Here is a 13,165-nt window from a genome sequence, read left to right on the forward strand (position 1 = left end):
TGCCTGCTGGGTTGAAGTCCCCGGCTCGTCTTCTGCTCCGGTTGATCCCAAGACCTCGAAGGTTGACGACTTCCAGTCGACGCCGCTGAGAGCTTCGAACTGGGCTTCTTCGTCAATTAACCCGGCCGGGTCAATCTCGGGGGCGAAGGTGTGCTGACGAGCCGGAGGAATCAGACTAAGAGCTTCATAGCGAGGGGTTGGAATCCTCTGATTCTCCGCGTTGTACCCCGGCTGATACTTGGTTAAGTCGGTGTCGTTCCCGATGATGGTGGCCACCGGGCGTACAGCCTTAACACATGCCGCGAAGTCCTTCTGGTCGAAGGCGGAGCCGTCTTCCTTCAAGCTCGGGTAACCCAGTGCGATGTCTGCCGGGTCTAGCTCCGGCAGGAATGCTTTGGCCCGGCTCAGCGCGGCAATTGCTCCGGATCTTGCGGAGGCTCGGCATAGCTCCTGGATCCGCTGTGGCAGAACAGCGAGCCGGCGCAGGACTTCGGCCAGATGGGTTGGCACCTCGTTGGATAGAGCCACCACAGCTAAAGCGCGCTGTGACCCGGTGTAGAGTTGTTCCACCAGGGTGTACACGGCCTTTAGCTTGGTGACCACGCTCTGGTTCAAGTTGGCGCTTCTGGAACCTGTTTAACAACATCAGATGACCCGGTGACAAGGATGAATCAGGAGATGTAAACATTCTAACATGAATGAAAGCCGGTGAGGCGACTTACCGAAGATGGCAGCTACCATTTGGGACACTTGGCGCTTTAGGCTCGAGAGTTCGGCGGTTTTTTCAGAGAGTGCCTTCTCCGCCTGTTCCGCCCGGGTTACCAGTGCGGCTTTCTCTTCAGCCCAGGCCTTCCGCTCAGCATCAAATTCGGTCTTCAGCTTTTCTTGAGCAGCGATGCTGGAGACAAACTTGGCGTTTGCCTTCCGGGTCTCCATCTCTTGTGCCTTCAGTCGGCTCTTGAGATCCGCCAGGTCCGACTCTAATTTCTTACCAACAGCCTGCATATATTTCCGGGTTATTAACAGTCATTCTATAAAGTCCCAAGCGCTTTCCAAGCAAAGACACTTGGCACTTGGGGGCTAATGCATATTGAACGTATCTATCTATGTACGGCCGGCTCAGTTCAGTAAGCCGGAATCTAAGTCTACAACATATTCAAGTATAAGTCCTAGACTTGGGGGCTAGAATGACAAGGATCACTATGCAGAAAGTAAGAAAACAGCAGAAGGTTACCTCAGATTTTTGTTGGATCTGGTTGACCATGGCGATCTCGGCGTCCCGGCTCTTGTGAACTTGGCTGATGTAGCCTGAGACAAGCTCTCCAATGCTTAAATCGGTGTAGCTGGAGAGATCCAGATTCACCCGATGGGGTTGCAGCAACTCCCCCTTCGCGGAGCATTTGGCCAGTGCGGTCGGCCTCCCCGGCTCAACATACTCCGTCCGGGTAATTACCACGTCCGGGTCGTTAGCTGGTGGGGCTGAGCCGGAGGCCTCCGGGTTAGCTGACGCTTCGGTTGTTCTCTTGGTGGTCGGGGCAGGGGCTTCAGGCGCCGTGTCCATGGGAATGGTGGCTTCGGGGGCGGAGGTGGTTGGCGGCTCTTGAGCCGTCACCTCCGGGTCAGGCAAGTCTGGCACTCCGGCTGACCTGGTCTTCTTTGCTCTTTTGGTGAGCTTTGCCTGGGCACTGAAAAGACAGAACTGTTAGGTATACAAAAAGTAAGTACAGACAGATAATGTAAGGAGATTGTTATTACCCGGGTGCAGTCTTGAAGGCCGGCAGACTTGACTGCATGGAGTCACCCGAAGAGGGGGAGGTCTCCTGGTAATTGGAGTCAGAAGAGTTGAGTGGCTGACGGATGACACCCGCCAACGGATGAAAAGGGTACAGGTGAGAAAAAACCTCAGTGCGGCGCTTCCTCGTTGCGTCGGGTAACCCGGTGGAGAGGTCGGTGTCCTTGCAGGCCCGGGTGTGACGCCGGCTCTCGTGAACCTGCTGCTTCAAAGGAAATTGAGGGTCTTGATGAGCTAATGGATGGGAAAAGCTTACTTTCCGGGTTACCCTTCGGACTTTCAGCTGTGGTAAGGGCTCCAAGCCGGAGGAAAGTGATGTTACCTCTTCAACCACCGGGTTACTGGCGCCGGTGTCATCCTGTCAATAAGCAAGTGTTGATAAGGCGGACAGCATCAGACAACATATACAACAAGAATTTAAAAGGTTTAAGGGTTACCTCTGACTCGGAGCTATCGCTTAACTGCATTAGCTCCGAAGCAGTGGGTCTGCTGCCCTTCTTGCGAGGGGCGGCTTTCTTGGCGGCCTTTTTCGCCTTCCTGGCCTTCTTGGCCGCCTCATGGTCATACTTGACCCGCCAGAATTTATCATCAGCCTGAGAAATACAGTAATGAATTCCTAAAATGGTTCAGAGCAAGGTGACATACCAAAGAAGTTGAAAGGTTAAAGTCAGTGGCTTACCGCTGGGGCTGGATTGGTCTTGCAGAATGGGGCTAGCCCGGTTCTTCCACAGTCTGCCAGGCTCTCGTTTAACAGAGCCTTGGTCTCTTCTTCAGCAACGTCTTCTGGAAGATCATTGCGACTGTGCCTCTGCGGGTCATCCTTTCGCCCGGTGTATTCACACATTAAGCCGGGGCGGCGGCTCAATGGGATCACCCGCCATGAGATCCAGACCCGGACCAGATCAATTCCGTTCAGACCATTGCCTAGCAGGGCCTTGATCTTGTTGATCGTTGGAAGCAGAGGTTGGCGTTCCGCGGCAGTAAGTTTGTCGGATAACGGGTGAGTCGGCTCCAGGCGTGTTGGGCGAAAGCCGGGCAGTGGATTCTCGTCAGCCGGGGATGTATCTTGGCAGTAGAACCAAGTCATATTCCAGTCCTTAGGGTGGCTCGGCGGCTCTGCGTAAGGGAACAGACAGTCCCTACGTCGCTGGATGGAGATGCCGCCTAACTCTAGACTTGGCCCGTTGGCACACTCATTTTGACGGTTCAAATAAAACAGCTCTCTGAAGAGCAGCAGACTCGGCTCTTCTCCAAGATATACTTCACAAAAAACTTGGAAGTTGCAGATGTTGGATATGGAATTGGGTCCTATATCCTGAGGCCGAAGGTCAAAGAAGTTGAGCACGTCCCGGAAGAATTTTGAGCCGGGCGGTGCGAAGCCCCGGCTCATATGGTCTGCAAAGATCACTACCTCCCCGTCCCTCGGCTGAGGTCTTTCTTCGGACGGGTCAGGGGCACGGTAAGACATCACTTCCTTCTTGGGCAGATATCCGGACTTAACAAAGTTGGCCAGGGTCTCTTCGGTGACGTTGGATTTCATCCAGTTGCAAGTGATGGGAGCCTTGGGAGGCATGGTGACAGTTGGTGGTCTATGAGGAAGAGAAAAGTGTCCGGGTTAATTATAAGCCGGGGATTATCATTCAAACTACAGTGACGGCTTATGAAGGGGACTAATGATATATATTGATATGGTGGGTTATCTAAGCTGTCGGGGCTTTCAGGTTAAGTTGGTCATCTACGGCTTACAGCAGTTAAGTCGGAGGATTTTACAGAGCATGGTTCTCTTTAAACCGGACATGTAAGCCGCCGAGATTCAATGGTTGCGTTTTTACTAAGTGTGGTAAACAGGTTTCACATACTACCGTAACTTTTTTTTGGATCAAAATAGTCGGAGCAGAGAAAATTTTCTAGACCTAAAAAACAGAGGCAGGAGAAGTTCTTGAGGTTGAACACAGTTCTTATGCAGTAAAAAGAGGATTTCTTGCAGATGAAATGAGTTCCGAATGTCTACCGCGGTGGTTTTACGCAAGGATAAAGATCAACCGACTACAGTGGTGACGAGGACTGCCGAGTTTCTGGGCAAAGGTGACGAACACGAAGAACGGGAGGAACCCTACCACAGATCTGTTCTAGCAAGGCAGAGAAGACTCACCGGAGTTGAGGAAGAGCGAAGGTCGCCGCCGTTATCTGGTCCGGGTCAGGGTGATGCAGCGGCCGGGTCGATGAAGATCAGGGGCGCGACGGCGGCGGCGGCGGCAGAAGCTCGGGCAGAGGAACGACAGCGCGAGGAAGAAGAAGGAGAGTGTGAGAAGAGAGTGCCGGGCCGGCCTATTTATAAGGCAGGGTCATGAATGGGCGCGAGATTCAAGGAGACCACGGCGTGGTTATCTCCCCCTCATGGCGCCTCGATTTTCGCAAAGACAGTAAAAGCGAAGATCCGTTGCGGATCTGGCGGAGTAAAAAACGGACTTAATGGAGGATGACGTCACGGCGGATTATCCGGAGTCCAGAGGATGACGTCACTCCGGGTTATGACCTCCACATGAATGGTGAGCCGGAGATTTTCTCTGTCGGCGGAGTTGAAGATTGACATGAGCCGGCTCAAGTCAATCTGGGGCCTAATGTTGAGGATATAGACCTTAGAGTCACCCGCCAGGAGGGGCCGGGTTACTCGTAGGGTCGTTGCCAGAAGCCCGGAGCCAAGTTTCAAGATAATGGGCCAGAGATGGGCTGAGACCCGGATATGGCTTAAAGCCCGTAGTTACAATCATTGTTATAGTAGACTTGTAGTGTAAGGCAAGTATTGATTAGAGTCCGAGCCGGACGCTCTTATGAGCCGGCCGGGACTCTAAGGGCTGCTGGGCGTCAGCCTCCCTATATAAAGGGAGGACCCGGCAGCGGTTCAAGGGCGACAACAATCTCATCGAGAGCCGGGCATAGCTGTTTAGCTCCCTGGCGATTGTAACCCTAATCAATAACACCTCGAACTGGACGTAGGCTTTTACCTTCACTGTAAGGGGCCGAACCAGTATAAACCCTCGTGTTTCTTGTCCCGCATAACCCCTTCAAGCTTCCTAGTTGCGATGGCTCCACGACTAAGTCCTAGCTCAAGGACATCTGCCGTGACAATTCCACGACAATCATGATGAAGTAAGCTTCCTTTCTTCAGGATCTTCATCGTACTTACAAATAGGTAACGGGGCAGATCGGCAATGACAGAATGCTATAAGGGTAATAATCTGGGATTAACCCATGAATGAGCATATGAGTACCTCTCGAGTTGAACAAATAAAACACATCGAGAGTAAAGTTCGAAGGTACAATAAGAAGTTTCAAGCAGCCAAGCAATCGCTCAATGCCTAGACAGAAGGTGAAAGGGTTTCAAAGCAACGGAATAATTATTGTGTCCGATGCCAGAATTGATGATCCCATCAGAAGGTGGCTCATGAATTACATATGAGTCCACGCGGGAGGAATAACTTAGGGAACATGGGTGTACAGGAGAGTCAGGTTTCGATCATGTGGAACTGTGGGTTATGGGCCCACCATGTGGGTTAAAAGTAGGAAGGGCGGTCACGTCCTGCACGATCATGTATGTAAGGCATGTCAGAGGGTAGCCTGTCAGTTATGTTGGCAACAACGTTGGTACCAAGGGCGAGGGACGAAGAGAACCCTTTTCCTGCTCGTTGAATGAGGCGGACCATTAGGCAAAGTTCTCGTCCAACGGTGGATACCGGAATGTCATCAACAATAGTAACAAGTTCTTACTGACAGAGTTGTACACCGAGGTGCTTACAAAAGCAGTGACTTATTACTGCTTAGATCATACAAACCTCAAGAAGGTTAATCAAAACAATGGAAAGGAAAATATGATTATCAGGTCAAACAGAACAATGGAAAGGAAAATGTGTTTAAACACGTATTATAGGGTATATCCTTCCCAAGGGCAAGCAGAGCATGATATCCATGACGGGATATAACATAGAAAACCATTTAGGTAAGGGGAGAGGAAGTTCATGACATTACCCAAACAACGGTGTTAGAATAATTCATAAAGAAAATTTTAGCATTGTGCTCCAAATGTTCTTATTTGAAGATTGAAGTACCACAGACATGCTTCGAGATAGCATTGACATGGTCTTCAAGCAAAGGTCAGACTTTGGATACAGGAAGGATCCATCAGGGATAACTTATAGAATAAGTCTTACAATTTCCTCTTGGAAGAATGGCTAAACTTGCTAAAAAAGGAAGAACTATAACAATGGGTCATCCAGCCAGGTGTGCTAGGCATGACATCACCTTACTAGGCCATATAAAGACCAACGTTTATAACTCTTGGAATTATGTTCCAACCATCATATCTGACCGAGATTCAGATCTGATTGGTGTCAAGATACCTCAGACTCAGGATGCCTGAGAAGAAAAAGGTGAGACACAATTGACGAGATGACATTGTAGAATCTCGGGAAATGAACTATGGAAGCAAGTTCCGAAACAAGAGTCCGTCATTAAAACCAAGAAGAGGATGAGGAGGTGTTTGATGGACTCAGTGACAATTCATTGAGATTTCCAAAAAGATGGATGCCCACAATTATGTGAACAAGGAGATAACATTTGTCATATCAAACGATATAATGATGTATGCTCGAGGAGAACATCCACGAGCAAACACTGGTTGGAAGGTGCACCCGAAATATGGGCTTTAGGTAGCATGATCAATGTTACTATGGTGATTTGATAACCAATACACAAAGAATGAAACTATCGACCATTCACTATAAAGCAAATGGGGCTGCTAGAAGTTTCGAATTCACACATCATAGTTCAATTGTCGGTATTCCGGGTAGAAACAACACGGGGACCAAGAAATGAATAGAGATGGCGAGAAGTATTACTATTTCAACAAATGATGGGTGGAGCAATTCTCACAACATCCTTGACATCAAAGATGGTAATACTCCAAGAGCAACAGAAGCTGGATAGCACGGAACTCAAGGTACAACACAAAACATGAACAAGTTTGTCTCAGAGGGAAGGCAATAATGTTGTTGATGATAACACAAATCATCGAGGGGAAAGGAAGATATTTGTCATAATGAGTTCGATTGATATCCTGGAAGAGCTCAGAACATTCAATGAAGATATAATCGATCAGCGACGACATCAAGCCAAACGAATGGTGAAGCGAAAGGTTGTCGGAACCGCAGATAAGATTGCAAGCTCAGAATCAAAATTGCCTTTTGAGACAACAAACATAATGTTGAAGGCTCGATTTAAGTTTAGTGTATTGATGTAATGGTGTTCCGGGGATGAAGGACATAGATAGCATGGTCAAGCTTCAGCATGACGATGATGGTTTAGACAATCGACTGAGAATGACATGATCAAGTACAAAATTGTAAGCAACAAAGATTACTAAGAGTTGTTAGATCGTAGTGAGGTCTTGATTCACTTATCGGTGTCCTCGAGTGATTTACCACTCAGAACCCCGGGAAAAATTGGAATCAGTAAGAATTAATAGTTGATGAACTCATAAGAAGTTATGTAGTTCCGTGATATTCTCGAGATACCGGGGTTAATACTCGAAGGCATATCAGAATAGAGGTTGAAGTGGCATATTTATCCGCAGAAGGCAAGTACTTAAACTTGTCCTAGAATAAGATAAAAATGATCAATCATGGTCGGAACCACGGTTGCAAAGGCCCAACTTAGATACAAGATGAACTTATAACAAGGGGACCATTATTAATACAAGAAACTTCCATGATAGATTCCACATCGGATCCATGGGCATGAACACATGGTTCAAGGTCGGCTCCCACTTCTCCAAAGCACAACCTTATGTTGGAAATATGCCCTAGAGGCAATAATAAAATTGTTATTATTATATTTCCTTGTTCATGATAATTGTCTATTGTTCATGCTATAATTGTATTAACTGGAAACCGTAATACATGTGTGAATACATAGACCACAACATGTCCCTAGTAAGCCTCTAGTTGACTAGCTCGTTGATCAATAGATGGTTATGGTTTCCTGACCATGGACATTGGATGTCATTGATAACGGGATCACATCATTAGGAGAATGATGTGATGGACAAGACCCAATCCTAAGCATAGCACAAGATCGTGTAGTTCGTTTGCTAGAGCTTTTCTAATGTCAAGTATCGTTTCCTTAGACCATGATATTGTGCAACTCCCGGATACCGTAGGAATGCTTTGGGTGTACCAAAGGTCACAACGTAACTGGGTGGCTATAAAGGTGCACTATGGGTATCTCCGAAAGTGTCTGTTGGGTTCGCATGAATCGAGACTGGGATTTGTCACTCCGTATGACGGAGAGGTATCTCTGGGCCCACTCGGTAATGCATCATCATAATGAGCTCAATGTGACCAAGTGTTTGGTCACGGGATCATGCATTACGGTACGAGTAAAGAGACTTGCCAGTAACGAGATTGAACGAGGTATTGGGATACCGACGATCGAATCTCGGGCAAGTAACATACCGATTGATAAAGGGAATTGTATACGGGATTGATTGAATCCTCGACATCGTGGTTCATCCGATGAGATCATCGAGGAGCATGTGGGAGCCAACATGGGTATCCAGATCCCGCTGTTGGTTATTGTCCGGAGAGTCGTCTCGGTCATGTCTACGTGTCTCCCGAACCCGTAGGGTCTACACACTTAAGGTTCGGTGACGCTAGGGTTGTAGAGATATTAGTATGCGGTAACCCGAAAGTTGTTCGGAGTCCCGGATGAGATCCCGGACGTCACGAGGAGTTCCGGAATGGTCCGGAGGTAAAGATTTATATATGGGAAGTCTTATTTTGGTCGCCGGAAAAGTTTCGCGCATTATCGGTATTGTACCGGGAGTGCCAAAAGGGGTCCGGGGGTCCACCAAGGGGGTCCACCTGCCCCGGGGGGGCCACATGGGCTATAGGGGTGTGTGACTTGGCCTATATGGGCCAAGGGAACCAGCCCCAAGAGGCCCATGCGCCAAGAGATAAGGGAAAGGGAGAGTCCTAAAAGGGGAAGGCACCTCCTAGGTGCCTTGGGGAGGATGGACTCCTCCCTAGCCGCACCCTTCCTTGGAGGAAGGGCCAAGGCTGCGCCCCGCCCCCCCTCTCCCTTGCCCCTATATATATGTGTGGGGGGGAGGGCAGCCATACCCTAAGCCCTGGCGCCTCCCTCTCCCTCCCGTGACACATCTCCCTCCTCCCGCAGCGCTTGGCGAAGCCCTGTTGGTATCCCGCTACTTCCACCACCACGCCGTCGTGTTGCTGGATCTCCATCAACCTCTCCTCCCCCCTTGCTGGATCAAGAAGGAGGAGACGTCGCTGCTCCGTACGTGTGTTGAACGCGGAGGTGCCGTCCGTTCGGCGCTAGGATCATCGGTGATTTGGATCACGACGAGTACGACTCCATCAACCCCGTTCTCTTGAACGCTTCCGCTCGCAATCTACAAGGGTATGTAGATGCACTCCTCTCTCTCGTTGCTAGATGACTCCATAGATTGATCTTGGTGATGCGTAGAAAATTTTGAATTATTGCTACGTTCCCCAACAGCTTACATTCACTTCTCGTTTTGATAAAGGCACTAGTGTTGAAAGTTTTACGTGGTGAAATACCAGATGAGTATGGCCCATGAAATCTTTCGGGCTCACATAGATTAGGTAAGGCATTGGTTCAACCCATCGAGGCATCTTAGGAACATATACCACAAATTTTTAGGAGTAACTAACACAAGCTCGAAAGTAGAGCATGGTTGCCAAAGCAGAGGATACAATTTACCAAAGGCATTATGTATCAGGGAAAGAACTCACAAGATTTGAATGTGAATGATACCATCAGATAACAACCCAGCAATGGGTTTGGCGGTCCGTAACGGAGCTGACGTGAGTATCGGTACTCAATCAAAGGAAGAAAGAATGCAAAGGCATCAGATTATGGAAATATCTGAATACTTCGATGTTTTAAATTCAAGAAATTATGAATTCCAGGTTGCTGTATCAGAATCAGATGCCCTGATCAATTACGAGTAAGTTGAATAGACTTAGAGGCACAATCAGTCAATGTTTGATTGGCGGAAAACTAGCTCATGTCTGGAATGACGTCTGAGCCAGAAAGACAATTCCTAAGGATCAGCTGATGATTGTGAGCAATCACACACGTATTGAATGGAGGAACTCAAGATTATAATGACAAAGGATGTCAAAGAATATGGCTAGGCATATGGAATTAACCACAATGCAACAGACAAGAAGAATCCCAAAAGCACCAAGCTCATGTAGAGGATACTTGGAACATCGAATGGCATTTCGAAGTATTTTGTGAAACGCATGAACAACTGGGGATGAATGAATCCTCGATAAGTGTGAGGAATTATTCGCAGGTGTATGCACACTGAAAAGAGTTAGCAGTAGGCACAAGGATTCTCAGGATATTGAAAAGTATTCCAGGGTATCTAGTAATAGCAAGAGCAATGTGGAATGAATGTATGGAAGACAAGTGTATGTAGCTATCCATAGGGATTTATCGGTGGTAGGGAATTACAAACACTTGTCACGAAGTCTTGACAGAACATCGGAAAGTATCTTCAGAATCTTCTGGTGCAGCAGACGATCATCGGTAATAAGTTGCTATCCGGGTGAAAGTGATCACGAGATCCTAATGTTAGATTTAGCAAAATTCATTTAACCCGAATAAAAGAGAGACCAGAGTCCCAGAGTATAGACGAGGAATAAAAAGATCCTAATACCACCCAATGGCGACGTGGGCCCGTAAGCCACACAGCCAAGTTAGTAAAACGGTTTTCGGTTTCTAGACTCAACTTCCGCCAAGGAGTTGGAAAGGGAGCTACCTACAGGCAGTCGGCTCTGATACCAACTTGCGACGCCCTCGATTCAATCGTACACTAATCATACATGCAAATGTGTACGATCAAGATCAAGGACTCACGGGAAGATATCACAACACAACTCTAGACACAAATTAACATAATACAAGCTTTATATTACAAGCCAGGGGCCTCGAGGGCTCGAATACATAAGCTCGAATACACAAGAGTCAGCGGAAGCAACATTATCTGAGTACAGACATGAGTTAAACAAGTTCGCCTTAAGAAGGCTAGCACAAAAGCAACATCGATTGAAAAGGCAAGGCCTCCTGCCTGGGAGCCTCCTAACTACTCCTGGTCGTCGGCGGTCTCCATGTAGTAGCAGACATCGGCGGTGACATCTGGCTCCTGGGCTCCGACATCTGGTTGCATCAACCGGAAAGAAGAAGAAAGGGGGAAAAGGGGGAGCAAAGCAACCGTGAGTACTCATCCAAAGTACTCGCAAGCAAGGATCTACACTACATATGCATCGGTATAAATGAAAAGGGTTGTATTTGTGGACTGGACTACAGAATGCTAGAAGAGAAGGGGAAAGCCTAGCCTATCGAAGACTAGCATCTTCTGGAAACCACCATCTTGCAGCAACAAGAGGGAGTAGAGTAGCATAAAGTAAAGTAGTAGAAGTGTTATCAACCTCGGCCAGAGATCCTTTCTCGACTCCCTGCGAGAAAGCAATCCCAGAGCCATACTATCCATTTCTCATATCCATGTCTCATCTCAAGTATCCAGTTCTAGTTGTATCGATCGGGATACAACTCCAAGTGTCAGTTATCGTAGGACAGGCTATCAATAGATGTTTCCTTCCCTGCAGGGGTGCACCAACTTACCCACCACGCTCGATTAACTCCGGTCGGACACACTTTCATGGGCCATGCCCGGCCTCGGCCAAACAATACGTCGCAACCCGACCTAGGCTTAATAGAGAGGTCAAGCACGCCGGACTAAACCTATGCCCCCAGGGGTCATGGGCCATCGCCCCGGGAACTCCTGCACGTTGCGAGAGCGACCGGTGAGCAGACCTAGCTACCTCCTTCAAAAAGGCAGGTGCTTACACGGTCCAACCCGGCGCGCGCCGCTCAGTCGCTGACGTCTATTAAGCTTCGGCTGATGTATACGACGCAGAACGCCCATACTATGCCCACGTGATGGTTAGTGCTATCAGGCCAAAGGTCCCCTCGGATCAAATATCCAAATCGTAGTGGATTAGGAACGCGCGGTAACAAGCAGAGACTCACGAAAGATGTGACCCCGTCGCCCCATCTCGAGGACTTGCGGCAAGGGCTAGGAATCCCCGGCCACGCCTCGTAATTATCTCGCGGGCACCCTCCAGGTCAACCCGTCTCCACATCACTCGCGGGTACCCCTCAGGGTCGACCCGCCTTTCCAAGTAACAGTTGTAAAGTCCAAGTATCCTTGTGTCCAAACATCAAGGGGAAAACCCGAGGAATCACCCCCGGTGAATTCCACTCGATGTAATCATCGAGGTGAACGTAAGAGGATCCACCCTCGAGGTTCACACTTGAGGGGTTGCACGACAGAGTCGTATCGGAAGTGGTTAAGGAGGAAATCACCCTCGATGACCACGACTGAATAGCTACACTACAGGGTTAACATCAGAAGTGCTGATGAGGTCTCACCCTCGGCACTCGATAGTAACCCAGTAGTGTCGAGCAACTAAGGGGAAAGTGATGTGCGGTGCCGGGGCCTGGTCTTCGATCCCGTTGATCGAGTCTTCGATGATGAAGCAGGGGCAACTAGGACAAGGTGGGGGTCACTGATGTATCACTAACCAACCTATACTAAGCAGTTAAGGTACAATGAGCAGGTTACAAAAGCAGGCTATGCATCAGAATAGGAGCAAACAATAACAATAGCAAAATCTAATGCAAGCATGAGAGAATGGAATGGGCGATATCGAGATGATCAAAGGGGGGGCTTGCCTGGAAGCTCCGCTGAAAGGGAAGAAGGTTCGTCGTCGACGTAGTCGATCACAGGGGCATCAGCTGCGGTCTCGGGGTCTACCGAAGAGAAGAGGGGGGAGAAACAGTAAATACAAGCAAACAGATGCATGACAAGACAATAAGCGGTGCTAGGGGTGTTCTAACGCAGTGCTATACGATACCGACAAAGGGGGGAAACATCCGGGAAAGTTTTCCCGAAGTTTAGCATTTTTGGACAGATGAAACGGAGGGGGACGGTTGCAGGTTCGCTATGCTAGGGACGTGTGACAGACGAACGGAGGGCGTATCCGGATTCGTCTCGTCGTTCTGAGCAACTTTCATGTACAAAGTATTTTCATCCGAGTTACCGATTATTTTATATTAATTTTCAAAGTTTTTAAATGATTTCCTAATTTGTGGACTTAATTTAATTCGAAATTAAATTAATATTTAGATGTTATGGGTACACAGGAAGTGTACCCAACCATATGCATAAGAAACTGATAGGGGGCCAGTTGACTGGGTCAACAT

This window comes from Aegilops tauschii, chromosome 6, assembly GCF_002575655.3.
Source record: "Aegilops tauschii subsp. strangulata cultivar AL8/78 chromosome 6, Aet v6.0, whole genome shotgun sequence".
In the NCBI taxonomy this organism is placed as follows: Eukaryota; Viridiplantae; Streptophyta; class Magnoliopsida; order Poales; family Poaceae; genus Aegilops; species Aegilops tauschii.